The 25,262-nt window shown below is 39.6% G+C and overlaps 1 long non-coding RNA gene across 3 annotated transcripts; it reads right to left on the bottom strand.

Annotated features, from left to right (window-relative positions):
• Nucleotides 1-8: 8 nt before the first annotated feature.
• Nucleotides 9-23,843, bottom strand: LOC122033646. Of its 3 annotated transcripts, none has more exons than XR_006126600.1 (4): nt 23,760-23,843; nt 23,555-23,677; nt 22,513-23,279; nt 9-394 (listed from the first exon to the last, which is right to left on the bottom strand). It is a non-coding gene; the product is annotated as an uncharacterized LOC122033646 (long non-coding RNA). The 3 variants fall into 3 exon arrangements; XR_006126601.1 differs by lacking the exon at nt 23,760-23,843 and having other exon boundaries at nt 22,513-23,056; nt 23,199-23,279; nt 23,555-23,753; XR_006126599.1 differs by lacking the exon at nt 23,760-23,843 and having other exon boundaries at nt 23,555-23,753.
• Between the last annotated feature and the right edge of the window lie 1,419 nt (nt 23,844-25,262).

Raw genomic sequence — 25,262 nt, forward strand, 5'->3', positions numbered from 1 at the left:
AATTTGAATTAAAACAATATCATCAACTATCTGAATCATTTAAGATTTATCATTGAATACAGATGGATAAAATTCATATATTCAACTCCTAATAATTTGCCTAGACAAGGTTAAAAAAGTGTTCAAGAACATGCAAGTTTGGAGACGTGAATATGAAACATGTCATGGCATTATAAGTCCAATCTGCAGACCCTATTCGGATTCACAACCATACACTCAATTTTTTGTATTCCTCTTGTAGTGTTTCTCAGTGGCATAGCTTTAATCTTCTATTGCAAGAACAGTATGAAATACTTGCGATTTGGAAATCCTGTCGCTGCAGTTCAAACTCATTGAAGTTCTATATTAAATCTTCCTCCACGCTAGTTTTCCAAGATCACCTCCACTAGCTCACCTGTCAAGGAGAAATGATCATGACTCTATCAGAAGCTGGAGTATCAACATGGTAGAATAGTTAGTGGGAACATTAACCCTGTCAACGAGATTGAGACTTGAAAACATAACCAAGTTATTTTTTGCAGGTAGAATTGTTTCATTCGTGTGTTCAAATTCATTTTATCAAACCGTTGGTTTATATTTACACAGTGGAACTTCTATCACATCCTACTAAAGATCACTGGAGATACTGTTCGATATAGCATGATGAACATCAGATTATACTGTCAAGATAATGCCATGGAATACAAATGTAAATCTCTTGTTCCCATCAAGATTGTCTTTTTCAATGCCTGTCACTGCTATCTTTTTTACAATAAACATAGCTCCATTGCAATATGCAAAACAAGTTTTCAAGAATAAAACTATTAGTTAGGTTAACCCCAAAAATATAACTGTTCTAGTAAATTTTCTTCTCTCCCAGTCTCCTTTAGAAAAATTTAAGAACATTTCTTACAATTTTCTTTTTTCTGTTGCATAAATTTCCTAGTCAAAATCAATTGAAGCAGCAACCAATAACTGTGAATTGATTATTTCTTACACTATTTATTGCCTCTAAAAAGAACTTACCGACCAGCACAAAAATGGGTGGTTGATAAAGGTGCTAAGTGCATTAATAAAAAATAGTTGACAATCAACTAAGAATTACATATATTAACTAAATCAAAATTTGAGAAAAAAACTAGTCTCTATCCAGATGCATTATGCAAGTACTATTCTCATTTCCACTGAAAAGGAACATGCATCACATTTGGCACATTTGGCACACAATGAAATTGAGAAGAAATAGAACAGTTAATCTTAAAAATGGTATAGAATAAGAAATTAAGAATAACAATTCCACCATATCAGAAAGTATTACTAGAGGTTGATACAAGAAATAACTAAGAGGAACTCGGGGAAAAACAATTGTGTTAGAATTGGTATTCGAGATAGATTTTGCAACCACATGCTAGAATAACAATGTGCCAAAATTCATATAGAAGGAAGAATAATTAAATATGTTATTAGCGATCTATACAAGAATGACTGGTTGAGAAAGGTACAAAATTGGTTAAATACGAAATATATTCGAGTGTAGTTATGCTAAGCATGATCCCTAAACCCCTTGAACTCACAAATTGGTCACACATAATAAAAATGAAACTAACAGGGACAATAAATTAATTGAATAATTCATTGCATTTGACATTCATATTATATCTAAATTAGATGTGGTCTGAGCTTAAAGGAAAAGAGGAACTAAATTCATTAAAAAAGTGAATTGTATATATATATATATACCCAACAGAATAAGTAATATCTCAATAAGAAACATGAGGATGAACCAAACAGAGTTTGATGTGTTATTCTTCATCATAATAAAGTCACTTATGAAGTAACACATCCAATTATGTGTTTCCATCATCTCCTTTCTTAAATCCCTCAGTTTGTTACTGTAAAACTTCAAAGTTCACAATTAATGTAGGACAATTTGATGAAATAGGGATCAAAGAGAGACTGAGATTCCCACAATTATTCTAAAGGAGAAAAAAGGGGAGAAATCTTAGGAAAGAGGACTGGTAAAGCTTTGACATCTGGTTCATTAAAATATAAAAGACGGGAGAAAATATACTAAGTAATGAGTAAAGTATAGGATCTAGTCCATTAAAAGAGAGAAGAAAATTTTAGAAGAGAGAAAAAAAATAATAAGTTTTCTACATCTATGTTTTTGAATGAGATAAAAAGAAGAAAATATTGAAAAGGAGAAACAAGAACAATGCCCCAAGAATTACTTTGAAAAAAAATGAAACAGAAAATAATGGAAATAACACAACATAATAATAATAATAATAATAATAATAATAATAATAATAATAATAATAATAATAATAATAATAAATTTTCCGCATTTATGATTTTGAGAGATAAAAAGAAGAAAATATTGAAAGGGAAAAATAATAACAATGCCCCAACAATTACTTTGAAAAAAATAGTAATTTACCGAACTACGTAGCCAACTTTCTCTAATACCCAAACTACGTATCCAAATTTTATATTTACCAAACCACATAATTATTTCCCATTGTACCCTTCACTAAGAGTCGATTGCTCCTTCACCAAACTATTATGTATCTAATGACCTTATGCCAAATTATCTCAAGGCTATGAAGATTTTAAAAATTCACATATCTTACAGGCCGTCAAATTCAAGTTTAAGGGCATGGTTACACTCAGGAAGTTGCAAGAAATGCAACGAATTTGGTTTGAAGTATTTATGAGATGCCTAGGACCATCAATGAGTTTTAGCTAAAAATAATTGAGAATTTTAAAAGTTTAACATAGTCTGACTCAGGAGAGTCTTAAGAACCCTTTGGTGGGGTTGGTGAGTGAGTATGACACGCTTAGGTCTTCTAATGAGCTTATGCCAAATTGTCTCAAGGCTGTGAATATTTCAAAAATCCACACTTCTCAATGTAGGCTATGGAATCCAGATATAAGGATATGGTAACACGGGAAGATGTAAGGAGTCAACAAATTTGGTTTGAAGTGTTTATGAGGTGTTTAAGGCCATCAACAAGTTTTGACCAAAAACTCGTTGATGAATTTACAGTGTCTAAAATTACAAAAGTTGATATGGTCTGAACTAGAGGAGTCATAGAAACTCTTTGATTGTGTTAGTAAGTATGGCAGTCCTAAGTCCTCTAATGAATTTATATCAAATTGTCTTAAAACTGTGAAGATTTAAAAAACCAACAGCTCTCGATTTACACTGTGGAATCCAAGTTTGAGGGCATGGCTACATTCAGAAAGATACCAGGAGCACAATAAACTTAGTTTGAAATGTTTATGAGATGCCTAAGACCATCAATGAATTTTGGCTAAAAACTCGCTAATGAACTTATAGTGTCCAAAATTTTAAAATCTTGACATGGTCGGAGAGTCCTAGGAACCCTTTGGCGGTGTTGGTGAGTATGGGATGTCTAGGTCTTCTAATGAATTCATGACAAAACATCTCAAGGCCGTGTCAATTTCATAAATACACAACTCTTTATTTAGGTTATGCAATCCTTGTCTCACCCTCAGGATGATGCAAGGAGTGCAATGAACTTTGTTTGGAGTGTTTCTAAAGTGCCTAAGGGTAAAACTCATTGATGGACCTATAATGTCCGAAATTTTAAAATCTTGATATAGTCTGAACTAGGAGAGTCCTAGAAACCTTTTGGTAATGTTGGTGAGTGAGTATGATAGACCTAGGACCTTTAATGAGTTTATGTCAAATTGTCTCAAGACCATAAAGATTTCAAAAAATCCATAGCTCTCAATTTAGGTCGTGGAATCAAGTTTCAGGGCATAGTTACACTTAGGAGGCTCCCTGGAGTGTAATGGTGCTTGAAGTGACTCCGAGGTTCCTAAGGCCATCAGTGAATTTTGATTAAAACTTGTTGACGGCCTTAAACACCTCAAAAATACTTCAAGTCAAGCCATTGCACTCTTTGCAGCTTCTTGAGTGTAACCATGCCCTCAAACATGGATTAGAGTATTAAGATTAGGGAATTAAGTTTGGGATACCTCAGAAATACCTTAAATCAAACTTATTGCACGGAGGTGTTCCAATAGCAACTCCTAAAAGAGTAGAAATCTAACGTCTTCTTTAGAAGGAATAAAGGGAATAAAATATGATCTTGGAAGAGAGAATGCAATTAGTTTTTCTTTATCCTACACTCAAATAGATAAATAGAGGGAAATTTTATAATAAAATTATGACGTTCATTCTCAGAGTTGAGATAACCACATAATGTATTGCATGAAGAATTTTGAGACCAACAAACACAGGACAATTGTGAAAGATGAAGATACCCTAGTCAAGTATGTGTGAGGCCACATTCTGAATATAGGAGTTTGTGACAAACTATGGGAGATTTGTGCTTCATGAGGTAATACATGATGGATAGAAGGCCGGATGAGTTCACTTGACCTGAAGCCAAATGATACGATAGCAATGGTATCAATCACTACATGAGTAGAGACAAACTCAAAAGAGTTGATGCATATTGTGTATGCAAGGGAGGCAGACAATTTAGAATATTGTTCCATGTTGATTGGCACCGACAAAAACTTTTCATTTGGCCCATCAATCGACAAATAAGATAGGTTGCCTTAATGGGATGAGGCAAGTGAGTAAGTGAGCCTTCCTTTGCAAGACAGAGAGACAATGAGGGTTACATGAGGCAAACCTAGGGTTCCTTTGTGATGATAAGGCATAACCGTCGTTACCTCCATGAGGATAGACATTGGCAAGGGCTCTGTGTACTGTGATGCTTCCTCTTGGTTTATTTTCTTCCTTCAACTACATAAAGGCAAGTGAGATATGCTCTAAATCCCTCCCTATTCCTATCTCCTTGATTCCTTCTTCCTCATCTTGATCTGTCACTGACATTACATGTTTGTACGTTGCAACACAACACATGTTTGTATTCAGGTTTGGAACAATACTTTAACCCTTGAAGAGGCATGATTTGGTTGGTTGTCAAGGACACTCTTTATCGAGACGAGGAAATTGCAATTAATAGTTCTAACCTGTAAAGAAGATAAGTTACAGCAAAGGTGATGACATTGGCGAAAATAATTAGGGGTGTTATAATACCGTAGGCTAACCAAGCTTGTTCATTTTGGAGCTAACATTAGAGAAGACAAAGAGTCAGAGGCAACCTATTACAATGTGATGGTTGCCCAAATATACAAAGGCATGCCTCACATGACACTACAATCCAAAGGTCTTGAAAATCATAGAGGATCTTTTGGTGGTGGAACGCTGAAGACCCGGTTGCCCTCCTACAGGAAGTTAGGATAAGTTGTAGGTTGTTAGAGGGTGGTGTGTCATATGCTTACTAGTTATTGCATAAGATAGTTGTTGTATAAGGGGTCATAGACTTTGATGGTGTTGGTCCATAAAGGAGATCTGTGTTGACAGTAGGGTTGGGAGTGGAGATGATGGCATCGAAGCTGGATTTGTGGTTCTTACTCCTATGACACAAGCATTTGTGATCAGACCAGCTTCCATGGGAATCAGTAATAATGAGGGTGACAAGATCAAGTAGAGCAACGACTATGAGATATTCACTATGCCCTATCCTAGGAGTAATGTGTTATCGCTTACAAGTTATCAGGGAGGTAGTTACTAAATTAGACCTGGCAAAGGCCGAGTCCGGTTTAGACCTGGAACCAAGTCAACGAGTCAGATACCCATTGACCCAGTTCAACAAGCTCAACTCGTAACCAACCCGTCTAAGGGTCGGGCCCAAAGTAAATTAGCAAACAGCCGGTTCAACCGCCCAACCACCTATTTATTTAAAAACAAATTGTTTTAGATTTTTAAATTATTTAATAATATTTTAGTGATATTGATGGTGCAGTTCAATGTAAATTAACTCGTTTGCTTAAATTTGTTCAATGTAAATTAACTTGCTTAAAATTTTTCAATCTGGAACTATTATATATCTCTATTGAGTTAATTTTTTAACCTATTTGCCTTAAATCTTTTAATGTGAGACTATTATACCTTTAACTCATTATATTTATTAATATAACTATCTTAATAGGTTATTGGTCTTATTCTATCATTTTATCCTATACTTGTATGATATATCCAATAATAAATTTATAAAGTGATATAATTTATTCAAAAATAAAATTATATATAGTGAAGATTATCATCGAACATATAAAATTAGTCAAAAATATAAATGTATATCTCATCACATGAAAATATAATAATATTAAATTAGTTTTAAAAAATCAGGTATCAAAAAGTGAAGATGATTCAAGATTTAGTATAATATTATTCTTGATCTATTTTGGCTCTCGACTTTTTGGAAGCTCAAACACTATCTGATGATCAAACGAAAGTTACGTGGGAACTCATATGGATGGAATTAGTAGTCCTGATCCAACTACTGGGTTAGGTTAATCAACTTGACATTGAATCGTTGGCTCGAACCGGTGGAGCTCGGTATGGCGAAGTGAACCTTGTCTTGTTTATAATCTCGACACACCCTTTCGGTTATCGAGGTACCCCTTCAAGTAATAGACATACCCCTTTTGGTATCGTCATTATGGACTTAATCTTGTCGATCGTCGAGTTATCCCTTTGGATATCGACACACCCCTTTGGGTAACTTTATTCCTACGGATAAGAGTATTAAGGTCGAAGTGAAAGACCATAATTTCCAGGTAGGTACTTACGGTTTATCGACAATCGTCTCCCAAGATACAACGACCAATGTCTCAAAACATGAACACTCCAAATTTCGAGCCCTAGCAAACTTTCAAAACCTTGAAACTCTTACCAGAGAAGAGAGTGGAGAGAGAGGAGAATTCACAACTTGAGTTTTGATTTATTTGAATCAAGGAGTAGACTTTCTTTTATATGGATGAATAGTTACTCTCAAAGGATGAAGAGTTTCTTCCCGAAGTGAAAAGACATGGAGTGTCTTTTTAGTTAAATATTATCAATTGTATTTGATTAATCAATAACATTAATTAATTAAATTAATGTTATAGCTATGATTAATCTAATTAATCATTTAATTAATCTATTATAATATTAATCTTTTAATCGATCAAAGGAATTCATTCCAATTTCACATCCCTTAATGATTTCACATGGATTGACATTCATGCATACTTGAGTTACCGTTCATGTAATCCCATCCATGAACCTAGCTCGTGTGCGAGCCAAAACTTATGTCCGATCATACTGGACAAACCCTTTATTAGACATTAATTTCTCATTCACTCGAGAAATTGATTTACAACAATCTACTCATGAAATAGTCATCTTGCCCCTATTTAATTTATCAATTATCAAAATCAATTTTCCAACGATCTTCTACATGAATGGAAATGATTAAGTTTCAAGTCTTAGATAAGAGTTTCATTAGAAGACTAACGCATCAGGAGCGGTAGCTTATAACTTTGAACCTTTCGTAGTGGAATCCAATAGATTATGTCTTGAATTGTTTAGCCGTTAGTGTAAATCAAAACAATCATACCTACACAATAGTCCCCTAGGCTTCTACCAGTTCAATATCGTGTCCTTTTTGGCCATGGACAATGCTTGGGATTCATAAGTGTTTCATTGAAGTGACTCCTCTTCACACTTATATAGGTGATCTCCTATTAAAAGTATCTTATAATACCTTATTATACCCTTTGCAGTATAATATATGAATCATTAAGAACTTTTGTTCATCCTTTACTCAATTTGCAAGTCGTACCTTTTATCTCGAGAAATGAGTTGGAGTAATTACTCATAGGTGCCTCGAATCTTGTAGCTTAGTTATCCCTTTTGAACCATGATCTTGGGATCTCTAAAATTTTAGGATAAATCCAAAACTTATCAACATAGCCTTTATCATCTCTTTCATGTTTGGTTCTCATGCTCCACAACATCGTTGGATTGAGGTGAGTGGCATATAGTCGAATGTTGCTCTTCCTCAAGAAACATTCCTTAAGCAATATCTTGCACTCTCTCCCTCGATAATCTTGCTTAGTTAATTTTCCCAACCACATTTTGAAGGTCCCGTTGAGGCCGACTAGAGGAGGGGTTTGAATAACTTGCAAGTTAAATTACAATTTTCTTTTGCTTTCTAGTTTAGCAAAGACAAACATGTTAGTTAGTTAGAAATAAAAACATAAAAGAAAAGTAAGAGACACAAGCAATTTACTTGGTTACAACCAAAGGTTATTAATCCAAGACGTTGAAAGTACTAACAAACTCTTTCGATGAAGGAGGAGTAGCCTCTTACAGCGTTTAAGCACAGACAGAAAGAAATACAAAATATCTAAGTTAAAACACAAGTGTTGTTCTTAACTTCTAGGATTATGACTTTATTTATAGCCTACTGGTCAAATTCATCCGTTAGCTGACGTGACAGCTCTGGGCGCCTGGAGCACCTGCGGTGCACTTTATCTGCTTTGCAACGACTCTTCAAACTAAAGATAAAGTTTTATCCTCACCCGGGATCCGGGCGATTGAAATGATGCTGATGTGGACTACGAACGTCATCCTAGTAGCAACGTCTCGAAGGGGCGCTTGTTCTGGCCCAAGGTGGTTCGAGCGCCTGAATTGATTGTGTTGACTTGTCCGGCTGTTCCATTCGCTTAGGTGATTCTCTAGCCATCCAGAGTTGAGCTCACCTGAACCCAACTTCGGTCTTCTCCTCGAGCAGTCTTTTGCTTCGGCTTCTCGTCCCTCGGAAGCGTCGTGCGCGTCCTTCTCGTCCTCCAATGTATTCTTCCGCAGCACCTCGTCCCTCAAATGCAACGAACTTGTCGACTCACATTCCGTGTCATCCTTCTCGCTAGTTGCGTTTTCCGCTCGATTTCTTGTGTTCCTAGATTCCTACACACTTAGACGTGAGGATCAAATACAACGAGACCTAACTTAGCTCGGTTAACCACATCAAAACTATCTCGGGGTACTTACACATTTTAGTGTGTGATTTTTTTAAACAATTCAAGAGCCTCAATCTTGCTTAAAGCAAGTCTCTATGACTCCTTCAATGATCATGAAGGGTCGTCCTTGCAAGGAAAGACAAAATGTTGTACCACCTTTGGTAAAGTTCCCCTTGCATGACACAAGGCCACAATCTCATTTAAAACCATGTGTCTCGATTTGGCCTCTTAATCATGCTGAATCAAAAGTTACAACTTTTTGATCAAAGTTTTGTTGGGACACTCCAGAGCTAAGGGGTGAATAGCTCGTCTCGCTTCGTTGAAATGATTTACAGCGAAAAACTCGACGCAAATTCCTCCAATGCTAACACAAAGGATTTACTTGATATCTACCTCAAGATGAGGTGACTAATCCAAGAATCCACACACGAGTACACTCTCGACTATCAAAAACACATTTCGGAACAATCCGGAGGTGGAGAAACCTCGTGTAAGCTCATACAAGAGTACAACTCGAAACAAGAAGTAAATGTACAAAAATACAATGAAGAACCTTTCTTGTTTGATCTCTTGTAGCTTGAAGATGCCTCTGGACCAGCTGGGAAAGTGCGGCAGTATTTATCTTCCAAGCTTAACATCCAGCAAATAGTAGTGGCGAAGAATAGTGTAAGCGTTTTTGCATTTGAATCTCGCCAACAACTTTATCCTTCGTGATTGATCTAGGGTTACTCCCAATCGATTGCCACGTTAGATCCAGACGATCCTGCGCAACGGTCATATCCAAATGATCGATCCAAATGTCTTCTATACTCTCGCAGAAGACCCGGAATCGATTGACCAATCTATTCCGTCTGCCTTGCATCATCGCGAGAAAACTAACTCCAATCGATCGACTGATCGATTGGGAAGCCTTATGTGCTCACACAATTTCCTCTCAATCAATCACCTGATCGATTGAGCTCCTTGCATCAAAAAGCACCGCCCAATCGATCCATTGACCAACCCAAATTTGCTTAACTCAAGTCTAGGTTCCCACGCCCAATATCAAGTCAACCGTGGCCTGTTGAGACTTCCTCGTGCCTAGCATCTGGTCAACCTTGACCTGCTAGATCCTTTGACCCACTTGGACTTTTTTTCCCGTGCTAAGTGTCCGGCCAATCTTGACCCACTTGGACTTACTGTCTTATGCCAAGTATCCAGTCTTCCATGACCTACTTGAACTTCTAAGCACTAGATGTCCAGTCAATCCTTTGACTCACCTGGATTTCCACTACCTGACTTCACTCACTAGGACTTTTTATTACCTGACTTCACTCACCAGGATTTCCCTCTGCCTAGCTTCATTCACTAGGACTTTTCACACTGCCTACTTCACTCACTAGGACTTTTCACTACTTCACTCACCAGGATTTCCATCTGTCTAACTTCACTTACTAGGGCTTTCTCAACTCCCCGACTTCACTCACAGGGACTTTCTAATCTTGCTGACTTCATTCACCGGGACTTTTTCAACTATCCGACTTCATTCACCGGGGCTTCCACACCAAGTGTCCGGTCAACTGACCCACTTAGATTTTCATCTACACCCAACCTTTCCGTTGGTATCGCCCTTGTCTAATCTCCAGGTAGGACTTCCCAATCAAATATCCGGTCAACTTTGACCTACTTGATTCTTCTAGTCAACTTATGACCGTTCATCTCCCATATGAACAATTGCACTTGCAATTTCCATATATTGTCAAACATCAAAACTCAAATACCAAGACTCAAGCTTAAGCCAAGTCAAGCTTAGTGAACCTGGTCAACTTTGACCCAGGGGAAATTGCACCAACAAGTTTGACTAAGATTGCATTTGTTCTTGAGAATCACTTAGTCTAGAGAAAATGTGCCCCTTGATCTTATGATTTCACCGAGTCAAAACTGCGGTTGCCTAATCAGAATGAAGGGCAGCCCGGTGTAGGGGTGTCAAAAATGAACCCGACCCGACGACCCAACCCGAGTCGACCCGAAAAAAATCAGGTTCGGGTTGGGCATTTTCGGGTTCGGGTCGGGTTCGGGTTGGAGGGTTGAAGAGTAAAAAAATTTCGGGTTGAGTCGGGTTGGGTTCGGGTTGACCCGGGTTGACCCGGGTTGGCTTAAATATAGGGTTTTGTGGGTCTTTTTGGGGTTAAATCAAATTTTATTTTAAAAATTTAGATGTTTTTATGTACATTAATATCATATTTGTATGATAATGATGGAGTATTGAGATAAAAGTGAAGAATTATAGGAAAAATAGCCCAAAAAAGTCGTTTTGAATCGGATTTTCGGGTTATATGGGTCGGGTTCGGGTTGATCGGGTTGGTCGGGTTCGGGTTCGGGTTGAGGTGTTTTGGGTTGAACTCGGGTTCGGGTTGGGTTAAAAAAAAAAAAAAAAAACTCAACCCGACTCAACCCGACTCAACCCGACCCGACCCACCCGAATTGACACCCCTAGCCCGGTGCATGAAGCTCCCGCCATGCGGGGTCCCGGGGAAGAATCCATTGTACGCAGTCTTATCCTACTTTTTGCAAGAGGTTGTTTCCAGGTTGCCTAATCATAATGATGACCAAAATTTCACTTGTTCTCGAAAAGTGCTCAATCTAAAATATGCATCCCTCGATCTTCCAATCTTATCGAGATAAAGCAATGGTCGCCTGATTGGAGTGCTGGCCAAGATTTTATTTACTCTTCGAGAGACAGAAGAAATATACATCCTTGGTCTTCCAATCTCGTTGAGCTAAAGCCGCGGTCATCTGATTGGAGTGTTAACCAAGACTATTTTTTATTCTTCGAAAGACACTCGACTCAAGAAGTATACATCTCTTGATCTATCAATCTTGTTGAGCCAAAGTTGCAGTTGTCCGATTGGAGTGTTGATCAGTTTCTTGGTCAATTGCTCTAACTCATCTCTTTTGACCTCCACTTAGGTCTCGTTGAGTTAGACTCATATTTAGCTTTTGACCAAATGAGCTTTAGCTTCTATCTAAAGCCTGTCATTAGCCCTCTTTTTGAATAGTTTAAACTCACTATCAATAACTTTGTAACTTTAGTCCAATAACTCCCACAAAGCCTTGACCATCATTGTTACACTATACCCATGGTATAGTTTTGTCATGCAACCCTTTAAAGCATGGTTCTCGAATAGAAAGATTCAATTCTTCCTTACGAATCTCTATCCCATTACTTAAGGTTCACCTTTAGATACACCAGAGGCATCTTTTGATAGTAACCTTACGAGGTACATTTTCTTCAAGTAATACAATATCTTTCATTGTCACTGCTAGAAGATGGTTATGAAGAATTTATTCAACTTCTCTCTAGTATGAGTGTGACCCACGATCTTCATAATCGAGAAAATATCGTCTTAAGATTAGTGGAATTTATATGGATGGAATTGACAGTGTTGATCTTGGGTCAGGTTAATTTGCACAACCTTGAGTCGTCAGCTCAAACCGATGGAGCTCGATATGATGACATAGACCTTGTCCCGTTTATACTCTTGCAACATCCTTACGATTATCAAGGTATCCCTTTGAGTAATAGGCATACCCCTTTTAGTATCGTCATTAACGATTTAATTTCGTCAATTGTCAAATTATCCTTTCGGATATACACCCCTTCAGGAAGGCTTATCCCTGCGGATAAGAGTATTAAGGTTGAGGTGAATGTTAGACCTTTCTTTAAGAGGATATTGCCCCACCTAGGTACTTACGATTTATAGGCAATCGTCTCCCCAAATACAACGACCTACGCCTCGAAATATGAACACTCCAAATGTTGAGCCTCAGTGAACTTTCAAAGTCTTAAAACTGTTAATAGATGAGAGAGAGAAGAAAGCTCAAGAGGAGAATTCACAACTTAAGTTTTGTGTTATTTGAATCAAAGAAGTAGAGTTTCTTTTATAGGGATAAGGGTGACTCTTAAAGAGCGAACGATTTCTTCTAAAAGGTGAAAAGACATAATGTGCATCTTTTTACTTAAATATTATTAATTAACATTAATTGATTTGATTAATCGATAACATTAATTAATTAAATTAATATTATAACTATGATTAATATGATTAATCCTTTAATTAATCAATTGTAAATATTAATTAATATTACAATCACCGATTAATCTTTTAATCAATCAATTAATCAATCAATAAAATTAATTCCAATTTCACACCCCTCAATGATTCCACATGGATTGACATTCATGTATATTCGAGTTAGCGGTAATGTAATTCCATCCATGAAACTAGCTCATGTGCGAGCCAAAACTTTTGTCCGATCATATCAAACCAATCCTTCATTAGACATTAATTTCTCATTCACATGCGAAATTGATTTACAATGATCTACTTACGAAATAGTCGTCCTATTCCTATTTAATTTATTGGTTATCAAAACCAATTTTCCAATAAGTTATAAAAATAATAAAAGGAATGCAACTTTCAAAGAATGAAGTAGAAGATTTTCATACCGAAGGAACTAACGAACTAGTTGACTTCATTCCTTTATAGCCCAAGTGGATAAATAGACGACTTAAATAAATGCACGTCTTTAAAATTTTATTTTACACATTTATAAATTTTTAAATATTTTTTTAAAAAATAAAATATAAATAATAATTTTGAATCATCACAAACTGTAACCGGCAGTTTTGAACCGTAAACTATAACCACCTTTGAAGGTTAAGGTTAAGGGTTGAGATTTTGTGAACTGTTGAACCGATGATTCTAAATTGTCGGTTCTCAACCATGGTCGGGTCTATATTAAGTTGTTGCATGTAGATGGTATATGGGAAATGGGGTTAAGAGACCATTTATGTAATGTAATTTATGTTATATACCCAATAATCTAATCACTTGTTATGCAAATAACTTAAAGTTGACATTATTAATCTAAACCTGACTTGTAGTAAATATAAGACTAAGTTATATTGTTAGCCACTAACCCTAATTTATATAAAATAAGTCAAGACTAATCCCCCCTTCTCCATTTTAACTTGCATATATTGTTAGCCCTACCTCATAATACAAATTATATAACTTATAATCCTCGTACCCATTTTGTGTCCACATGAGGACAGGAGAGGTATACCGAGTTCCATTGGCAAGGAGAGAGTTGCGTGGAGACTCAGAGAGAAGGGAGACTAATTCATTACATCAGGTCCACAACCTGGATGAACTATAAGAGGGAAAAACTAAGCTCTAATACCATATTAAGAAGAAAATAACATTTTAGTTGGTTAAAAAATTGAATACATCAAATCCACAACCTGGATGAACTATAAGAGGGAAAAACTAAGCTCTAATACCATATTAAGAAGAAAATAACATTTTAGTTGGTTAAAAAATTGAATACATCAGATCCACAACCTGGATGAACTATAAGAGGGAAAAACTAAGCTCTAATACCATATTAAGAAGAAAATAACATTTTAATTGGTTAAAAAATTAAATACATCAGATCCACAACCTGGATGAACTATAAGAGGGAAAAACGAAGCTCTAATACCATATTAAGAAGAAAATAACATTTTAGTTGGTTAAAAAATTGAATACGATCATAGTATATATAAGTTTTCATCACATTAAGAAATAACCCAACAAGGAACGTGAGACTACTTATTCTAGCATCCTAATATGTGATGCTGATTGCCAATTTTGTTTTTACCAATAAAAGGAAGTTACACAATATGGTATTCACAGTCAATGTTGTCTGTTTTAGAATTTAAAGTCACGTCTAGGGAAAAGTGCTATTTGTGGCGATTGTAGGAAGTTTCCCTATTGTACCAAATCAGACCAATATTTATATCAATAACCAAATCATATTTGAAACTACTAATGATGTGTGATGTTGCGGCGATAAAGAGGGCCCGCCCGACACGGGTCAACTGCCGAAGTGGAGGTCAAAGTCAAGGTGATCAACGCCAGGGTGTCAAAAGGCTTGCCCACGGTGGCCGAGCGGAGGACCATAGTAAGGCATTAGTGTTTGATTTGTAAGAGATTTGTCCGAACTGACCACCCGTCTAACTCGGGAAAATACTGTAAGATAGCCAGACGCTCAATGCAGAACGGCAGGACGCTAAGGAGACCGAAGAGCTTGTCCGATCGAGAGGGATAAGCTGCTACGCCCAGTCACCGTAAGGAAGAGCAGCTGAGGCCAACAGAGAAGAAGAGTCCCGGCGAGCAACTACCCCACTCGGCCAAGCAGCGGGACCATTGTTATATCTCTCGATATTCTTTTGGGAGATAGTACTGCTGACACGAGTCATGGTCAACAGGTAGATCGTACGGCGGAAGCTTCTACTGTCTTGTAGGGATATGCATGCTCGGGAGGAAGAAAACAGGAGTAACGCCGCTCGGGGAGAAATTGGAATGATTACTGATGGGCCGATCGGCGATGATTCCAACCGAGCGAGGAAATCGCACGCTCGGCGACTGGAAATCCACGCCGTAGGGTGTAATAAGGAGAAGGCCAAAGGACCTGAAATAAGCCTCGGCCCCCGAGACTTAGAGGGAGTGGAGATCCCTCATGACAACGTCCTGATCATCCGAGTGATAATCGCTAATTATACTATTCACCGAACCTTTGTTGATACAAAAGTTCGGTGAATATTATATTCAAGAAGGCGTTAAGTTGCAAATTGACCGGAGCGAGTTGCAGCTAATGACGACCCCGCTCTATGGATTCACGGGCAACGAAGTGTTGCCGATCAATCAGGCACGGCTAACCATTTCGCTCGGAAAGGAGACGCTCAAGAGGACCAGGACCACGGACTTCATTGTGGTTGACGCGTCGTTCGCCTACAACGTCATACTGGGCATACCGACCCTCAACAAGTTCCGAGCGATGGTGTCCACTTTCTGCCAGAAGATTAAGTTTCCGGCGGACAACGAGATGGATGAAGTCAAAGGCGACCGGTTGACCGCTTAGCTATACTACGTCGAGATGGTCAAGTCTAAAGCAAGGGCCGCTTGAGAGAACCCGCGCTTGGAGGTGAACGCTATTAGGGAGGAACCTCCTTCGCTGGTCTATGAAGAAAAGGAGGAGCGCTAGATCTACCCCGGCCAAATGAGAGGTACGTGAATAGATCTAGATGTACTTGTATAAGTGTATGTCTTGTGGATGCAGGAAGAGAATGAATAAAAATCCCAAGTGTTCCAGACTCTTGTGCCAACCGGCCAAGTTAAAAGTTGAGCGGCGACTATAAACTCTTGTCTACGCCAATCAAAAGTCGAGCGGCAACTATAAACTCTTATCTACGTCAATCAACAATCGAGTGACGACTTTAAATCCTAGTCTACACGAACAGTCAAGCGACGACTTTAAACTCCGGTCTACGTCAACAGTCAAGCGGCGACTATAAACCCTAGTCTACACCAACAGTCAAGTGACGACCTTAAACCCAAGTCTACGTCAACAATCGAGCGACAACTTTAAACCACAGTTTTCATCAACAGTCGAGCGATGACTTTAAACCTCGATCTACGTCAATAGTTGAGCGGCGACTATAAACCCTAGTTTACACCAACAGTCAAGCGGCGACTTTAAACCCAAGTCTATGTCAACAGTCGAGCGACGACTTTAAACCTTGTCTTCGTCAACAGTCGAGCGGTGACTTTAAACCCAAGTCTTCGTCAACAGTCGAGCGGCGACTTTAAACCCTGATCTTCGTCAACAGTTGAGTAGCGACTTTAAACCCAAGTTTACGTCAACAGTCGAGCAGCGACTTTAAATCCAAGTCTGCGCCTTCAACAGTCGAGCGACGGCTATAAACCCGAGTCTATAACGAATAACGACTGATCGACCGTTCTAAAACCAAGTCTACGACAAATGAAGAGTATTGACGAATATATAAGTCGAGAATAAGGAACGTGCTGCAATAAGAAGCAACAGTTTTCACTAAAATAAGGTCGTTCGGCAGCGTTGAAGTGATGGCTCAGGCATCCCAGCGACTGGTTACATCGACGATCGGGAGGACATGGAACCACACTTAGAAAGTTTTCGCAAAACGGTAAGTGGTTCGTAGTCCTACTCGAGCCGAGCGGCATGAATGAACAAGTGCAACAACCAACGAAGCGAAGAAACGCCGAACGACGACGCATGAGAGAACACAATCCAATAGACGAAGATTCGCCGAACGGGCGATTATGCATTAACACTTAGAAAAATTTTATAAGTTAGCAAGAGACAGTACAAAAGGAGGCGAGGTTCGTAGGGGCGGGTTCACTCAAGGTAATCCAGTACATCATCGGGCAGCGACTCGGTCAGCTTGTCCTGACCGATGACCGTGTTAGTCAATGAGGTTGGGATATAGCCACCGCCCTTCAGCTGGTTGAGCATCTCATCAATGGCGAGGTTGAAGAGGCGGAGCGCTCGGTCGATGAGCCGGTCGTTGAAAGGGTCCGAGCGGAGGTAATCCCGCTTCAAAATCTCGAATCGACTAGACTTTAGGCCTTGATATACCTCCAAGGCCGTTCGAGACGCCCCCAGCTCAGCCTTCAAAGTAGCCAGCTCGGCATCCTTAGTGGTCAGCTGTTCTTGCGCCGCTGCTTGTTCAGCCGATCGGCTCTCCCACTCAGCATTCAGAGCTGCCTTCGCCTCCTTCAAATTTTGAGCCAAGATCCGAGCCTCTTTGTTCTTGATCTCTAGGTCCTCAATGGCTTGAAGCTTCTTGGTATTGGCCAAAAGGATCTTCGCCTCGAAGAATCCGAGCTTGTTTATTGAGCCTCGCCAGTTGCAAAGCTTGCTCGGCGCTCTTGCCCCTCTCTACCTCCAGCAACTCAGTGCTTTTTTGCAGAGCGACCTTTAGTTGGACTGCCTCGGCAGTCAGCTGTTCCAAGCGCACCTTAGAAGCCGCTGACTGGCCGCTCGGAGCACGCAGCTGCTGGACTTCATGCTCTAAAAATGCAAGCCTCTGGCACATGGCCAGACTCTCGACCTAGTATAACAAGGAAATGGTAAGGGTTGAGCGAATAAAAAGAAGTAAGAACAAATACAACGAATATACCCCAGTGGATATCTGAGTATGACTGTTCGCGAGCTCCCATGGTGAAATTACCACCGCACGAGCCCGGGCATCGGCTCATATTTGTGTGAGCGACCCTTGGATCCGTATCTGGTGCTCGGGGGTCCGGGACGTAATGTCGTCCGGACTGCGCCATTCATCGTTCGACAAATGGATAATTGTCGTTATTTGTCTCTGGCCGCTCGGACCAAAGGTTTCCGAGGTAGCTCTGCCTGTAGATTGGGGCGTTGGGGCCGATCGGATGCGGGAAACTTGGGCTGCTGGCAAGGATTGAGGCGGCATGAAGACGACCGGCGATGCACAAATTGCCCCCAGCCGTGGCCCGGACAACGACGGTGTCCGGTCGGATGACAGGGAGGTGTGAAGCGCTGCGACTCCCTGCTAGAGAAGAGCAGGCATGGATGTCTCGCCCCACTCAGAGGATGGTCGTGAGCTGACTTGGGCTAGAGTTTGCAGGGCGGAAGTAGCAGAGCGGGAGGACCCTTCTGCGCGACGCCTCTTGCGTAGTACCAGAGGTTCATTGGAAGTGGCCGACTTAGAAGCCACTACGATTGGCAGCATTGAGGGTCGTTCGAGAGGAAGTTTCGCTGAAGTGGCCGTTGCCCTGCTAGCCGCAGTTTGACTTCTTCCACCCTCGCTGGTCGGCGCTTCCACTCCTTCGGTGTCGCGAGCGGATCGTCGTAGGAGTCGATCGACTGTAGGCCTCGACTCTCCAGTCGGCCACAACCACAACACTAATTTCCGCGTCCGTGAGTTTGCTCTTTCCAACCAGACGTGCTCTTAAGATGATGCGACCTACAAAAAAAAGAAAGCACAATCAGTTAGATTCAAGGATGAAGAGAAGAAAGAGCATACCTAGGCTGAACGGAAGTCGCGTGCGGATTGAGTTTAAGCCGAACACGTAAAGGACGCCCTCTAACATCAACCCGGTGAATGTGGTATTTCTGACCGACCAAACTGGAAGTTGCATGGAGAAAGTCCGATCGACTTCTGTACTTCCCGAGCGATGGGGGATTCGTCACTTCTATCTGCCAGCCGGTCAGGAAGTCTGGCCGCATGGGAAAACGAAGAAAGAAGTAGTGGTCCCTCCAATGCTTATTTAAGGACGACATTTTATCAAAAAAAACCAAGTCCACTCGGGCTTGGAACAAGAAGGTCCCTGGCTCGGACAATTTAGGGTAATAAAAATAATGGAAGAGCCGAGGAGTCAAGGGAATGCCGTGTAGGCGGAACAAAACTACGACCTTGCACAACAATCTAAAGGAGTTCGACACCAACTGATTAAAGGAAATATGGAAGCATTTACAAACAGCGAGAAAAAGGGATGAACGAGGAATCAAAGGTCAGCGGTAAACTGATCCTTAAAAAAACACAAAAAAATCCGTAGGTGGTTCGTGTGGTCAGTTGTAAGCAGATGAAATGACAACTTGGTAATCAGATGGGAAGTGGTAGGCAGATTTCAGATTTTCAATGCCGTCCCCGTCAAACCTGGATTCGATGGAAGTATACCAGAGCCCAGGGATGGGGATGGGAGGTTGTGAAGAACTAGCCATCGAAAATAAAGGATTTGAGAAGGAGCAATGAACGGATTCGGATAAAGAAAGAGCGAAGAAGCTTACAAAAAACGATCGCTAGAGAAGAAGGAGAGATGAAGCGTCGCAGAGAAGGCTCGAAGACGAAAGTGCAAGGAATGAAGAAGGCGGCGACGCGAAGTAAGGCTTATAAACCTCGCGACCGATCGCCCTGAGCCGTCTAATCCAGGGTTCGAAAAACCAGGAGAAGATTCAACCGTAGAATTTGAAAAGGCGTTTGTCACATCACTAGCGGATATCTGCCTGCCACGTCAAACGTGCGGCGACAGAAAGTGAGACACGTAGTGTTCAACTATCGGAAGACATTAATGAGGCTTAATTAAAAGGTATAACCGCGTGCTCGGCCATAATGATCAGAGATTTGCACGTTTTTCAAAAAATTTGGATGAAGTCGGCTACTATGAAAGGGCGCTCATCCGAGGGAACGCAGGGAAAGGAGAAATTTCGCTAAGTGTTGTCGCCCATCGTCCCAATCGGCACAAAGAGGGGGTTATCACACAGCCAAGCGACATCTGTCTCAGGCGGTATGATCCGAGCGACAGCTACAAACCCAGCCAACAAAATAAAGCCGAACGGCGTAGACATTTGTTTCGATCAGAAACTTGGGAGCGTATATGGTCCGATTGTACGTGAAAACCACCCAATACTCTACTGGTCCAGTCAATTGGACTTGCAGTCTCCTTCGACTAGACTTCAGGGGAGGCTTGTGATACGACGATAAAGGGGGGGGTGCCCGGTACGGGTTAATTGCCGAGGTGGAGGTCAAAGTCAAGGTGGTCAACGCCAGATGTTAAAAGGCTTGCCTATGGTGGCCGAGTAGAGGACCTTAGTAAGGCCGGTCGGGGCAATTAGTGTCTAATCGGCAAGACACTTGTCCGAGCTGACCACCTGTACAGCTTGGGATAATACGGTAAGACAGTCAGACGCTCAATGCGAAACGGCAGGACGTTGAGGAGATCGAAGAGTTTGTCCGATCGGAAGGGACAAGCTACTACGCCCAGTCACTGCAAGGAAGAGCAGCTGAGGTCGACAGAGCGGAAGAGCCCCGACCGAGCGGCGGTAGCCGCTCGGCCAAGCAGAGCGGGACCATTGTTATATCTCTCGATATTCTTTTGGGAGATAGTGCCGCTGACACGAGGCATGGTCAACAGGCGGATTGTAGGGGAAGCTTCTACTATCTTATCAGGAATATATATGCTCTGTTAAGGTATGGTGTTAGAGGCACTTTCCTGATAGGTCCTTACACATTGGAGAGTGTGTCCATGCCTCGAGGAACGCGCACATCGCCCACCAGGGCTCTATATAAAGGGGGTCCAAGTACCGACGAAAATATGCGTTATTCACTATTTACGCTTGTGTTACTGTTGCTCCGCTTTCCTCTACAGTTCCGGTGACTGAGGACCCTTTCCCTAACTCGGCACTGACGTTGCTTGTTTTGCAGAGTGAGACGCGGTGTATATCCAGTTAACGTAGCAGCCACATCCCCAACTTTCCACCTTCTCGTTTTCGGACAGGATCATGTGATAAAAACAATAGAAAAAGATAAGGATGTTGTCAATTTGTAATATCTCTCTCAAACTGTCAAGTTCATCAAAATTGATCGATCATCATCAAACTGTGTTTGTCCCATTTGTATAGATGCAATTGTGAACTCACAAATCTATAGACCCGATCGTCATTAGAATGTTAAGAACACCGGTGTTGATTTAAATCAACAAAAAGCTTCAAACAATCCTAATGGTGCAAGAACAATACCATCTAGAACCCTAAAAACTAAGACCGTGCAAAGGGCAGCAGGATTCTACTAATTGGAAACAAAAAAAAATGAAGGATAAGAATACAAATCTGGACCAACCTCAATAAATTTAAATCTTCTGTTCAGATGTACTCATTTGTTAAACAAATCTCAGAAAAGATAAATTCCTGTTCGTCAATAATCATGATAAACGAAGAATTACAAGCTACAGGAAAGAATATTCATTGCTAAAAAGTTGTATTGGACCGGAAGCAAAAGATATCATGATTACTTAAAGGTTAAACCTAACAGAAGTAACCCTCAATCTTATTATCTTATTGATCGGCTGATGTGGGAGCTTGCATACAACAAATAATGACAAATCGGTGGGAAGAATCTACATGCCATATGTTTTCAAAGAACAAAGAAAGTTATTATTTCCTTCACAAGCAAATACTGCAATCAACCGAGGGAAAAGTGTAATATTTACTGTCAAACAGTACGAGAAATAAATACAATGGGTGAGCTCCACGATCTGTCCCTTGACTTTGGTAAATCGTGACGACTCAAACAACTACAATCAAAATATAAGTTAGAGATAGAGCAAAAAGTATGATAAACTTCCTAAGATGAAAGAAGCAAGTATCGAGATGTATGAGTTCCTTAGCAGGGAAAGGGAGGAAGAAAGATTGGAGGAAAGGGAAATGGAATATATTCATCAGTGCAAATTGTAAACCTGATATTTCAAACTTAAAACCAGCAAGATGGTCAGTATTTAGACTTCGGAGCAAAGACAGATGAACTCAGTCAGTATGAGGTACTCAAATCGAGGACTGGCAAAAACAAACAAATAACGTGTTAAACTGAAGAAAGATGATAGCTTTTACGATATTGAAGGAAGTAAATCATATAATAAAGGACCGTCTCAAGCTTCAAGATTCAATATGGCATATCCCAAAGTAGATGGAGCTCTATCCATTGGAAACAAAGCGCTGCACCAGTCTTTCGAAAAATAACCAAAAAAAAAAAAGCGATCTTTAGCGAAATGATGACGCGAAGGTGAAAAAAGATCAAAGACCGCACAAGACCTGAAGAAGGATAGAGTAAACAAGGACCTAGCGGCGGCCCTAAAGAGCATCAACAAAACCAAAACTTTCTCAAACAAAAACGAAAAGAGAGGAAGAAAGAAAGAAGCGTTAGACAAACAGTGGCTGCCTTAAAGGAACACAGAGAGAGAATGGGCGAAGGGAGGTGCATGTATGATGTACCTGGCGAGTGGACGGTGTGCATATCTGCCTATCCGGATTGGTACTCTCCTTCTCAAAAGTCCCGCTTCCATTCCCAAACTTAACTCGCCACGGCTGATACAAATTCAATAAAAGGAAGCAAGAAACTAGTAATCGAGAAAGACAATCGGTAAACAAGGATATCTCAGTGAAAAAAAAAACTCCTTTTGAAAATCGGGAGAGGAGTAGAGTCTCCGCTACTACCGAGGTTGAAGATAAGGATCAAGAAGAAGACAAGGAAGGAGTCGAAAAGGCTGACAGGAAGAGAAGTAAGCACGCAGCGAAAACAATAGCTCCATCATTTCTTGTTTAATTTGTTCCCTCTCTGTGCTCACTCTCTCCTGTCAACCTTTCCTTCCTCTCCCCCTTGGAATCTTTCTTCTTCCTCTTCCTCTCTTTCTCTAGATCCGAACGATCACCAACCCTGATAAATTGGGAGATAGGAGTGAAGCGATCATGAATCAACCACCAGCAGCTACTACAATAGAGACACGAGATCCGAGCCCTCTTCTTCACCTGCTCGCTGCTGGAATGGTACTCGGGAGCAATGAATTGGTCGGAATGATATTACATAATTTAACAAATTGATTAAATTTTATTCGTTGGATCTAATAATATGAAAGTACACAAAAAAAAAAGAGAGAGAGTAAAATTTAGAGAAACAGTACCAACTCTGCGCGCACAAATCATCTCAAAGGAGAAGAAAAATGCCCTTTTGCATCAAACTTTCCATAACCTTCAGACATACACTGGAATCGATCCGAAAAGGATTTTGTTAATCAAATTCTACAGTCAAAGAATATCAAACCCTATTTCCAAGGTCCTAGCTTCAAAATCTTTGCTCTTTTAAATGGGAACCGAATCGAGAACTTATATATACGAGCATCATCCAAAAGAAAGGACCCAAAATATGGCATCGCAAACTCAAAATTACGACAAAATCGAATCGCGTTATCAATTAATGCACGGGCAAAAAAAAAATGACTATGATTCTATCAAGGAAGTAAGTGGTAGGGCACCAAACCTTAGATGTGACTGGGCGTGACGGTGGTCGTGCGGGCGAGAACAAGCATGGAAAAGATGGGATCGAAGAGGAAGAGGATCAAATCATCATCTTCCTATCTCGTTTCCCACATCTGCCTCATCCCTGGAGTTCGATCGGATTTGCCTTTTTTTCCAATAAAAAAACAATCTTTAACCTGAATTTAATTGTGTTAGCCGAGCCCAACCTTCCCCCCGCTTGCACTTGCTCCAATTTGGTGGACCGCCTTCGTTCATCCTTTTTGTCGACTTGCGCTCAGGCAACGCATTGAATGTGGCGGCTAACGTTCTCCTTATGTACCTTAATGTGGCGATTTACAGGAACACCCCTCTAATTTATTGTTATTACTAAACACACCCTCTTTTATATATATATATATATATATTATTAACTACCATTAATTTGATGATATTTAACTCAATTTATATCTTATAAATGCATTGATCACTTAAAAATATAATTAAAATTTAAAATTTAAAATTTTAAGTTTCAAATGTGAGGAATATTTTAAAGATAAATTTTAAATTAGTTAAATGAAATTTAAATTATCAAATAATAATAATGATGATGATAAATCTAAATGAACTCTAACTACCTGTTAGTCATCAAAAACATATCATGATCGTACCAATGAAATGAGCATATTCATTGACATTTTTTTCTCCTTTTAGTTAAGTAGGCCTAGAACGGAAAGATATGAGAAAAAAATAGAAGGTAAGAATATATACTTATTATCGAATCATTCGTGATGTTGGGTGATCTTGTGTCCCATTTGTGCTTTCTAGATTTATTTAGTAGCCGATGAGAAATTTTTATAGGGTTGGATCGATCACCTCCAGTGAATGATGAATGAGTGAAGATATGATATTTGAAGATAGAAGAGTAGTATAACAATTTAGAGAATAAATATAACTAAGGAAGAAATATGATTTTTTTTCATGTCAGAACTTAACTTATACAGTTATGACAAAGGAAGTTCAAAGAACAATATGGATCTTCCTACATTAAACACACAATTATATTTTTCTAATTAAATGCATGTACGTAACAATTTAATTCAACATGATAACTTTGAAAACCAAAGCAATTTGGTTTTGAGTTCCATAATGCAATTTAGTTTAGTTTTTCAAGCATGCAATTTTGTTTAGATTTCCAACAATGCCCTCGTAAACTAAACTTACTTTTCATTCCTAAGTTTGCTGTAATTTTCGTGAAAGTGGATTCTCTAAGTGGTTTAGTGAAGATATTAGTATTTTGTTCATTTGTCCTACAATATTCAACATGAACAATAATTTCATTCACAAACTCCCATAAGAAATGATATTGAATTTGAATATGTTTTATTTTTCCACGAAGAATTGGATCCTTTGAAATTGAAATTGGACCTTCTTAATCATGCTTCAGATTCTCCAAAATTATATATAACCAAAGTAAATGACATCCTGCAAAAAAAATGATAATGTATTTTGTTTATGTAGTAGAGAGTGCAATAAGATATTGCTTCTTTGAACACCATGCTATAACTCCACTTCCAAGATCAAAAACATAACCTGAGGTGCTTAAACTATAATTGATATTTCCTGCTAAGTCATTGTCATTATTGTAGGATCGATGTGCACATGAGGAGGGGAGGGGAGGGGAGGGTGAATCACATGATTTTAAAAACTTATTTTTTTCTGACTTTGAAAAC

Source organism: Zingiber officinale, chromosome 11B, assembly GCF_018446385.1.
Source record: "Zingiber officinale cultivar Zhangliang chromosome 11B, Zo_v1.1, whole genome shotgun sequence".
Classification (NCBI taxonomy): Eukaryota; Viridiplantae; Streptophyta; class Magnoliopsida; order Zingiberales; family Zingiberaceae; genus Zingiber; species Zingiber officinale.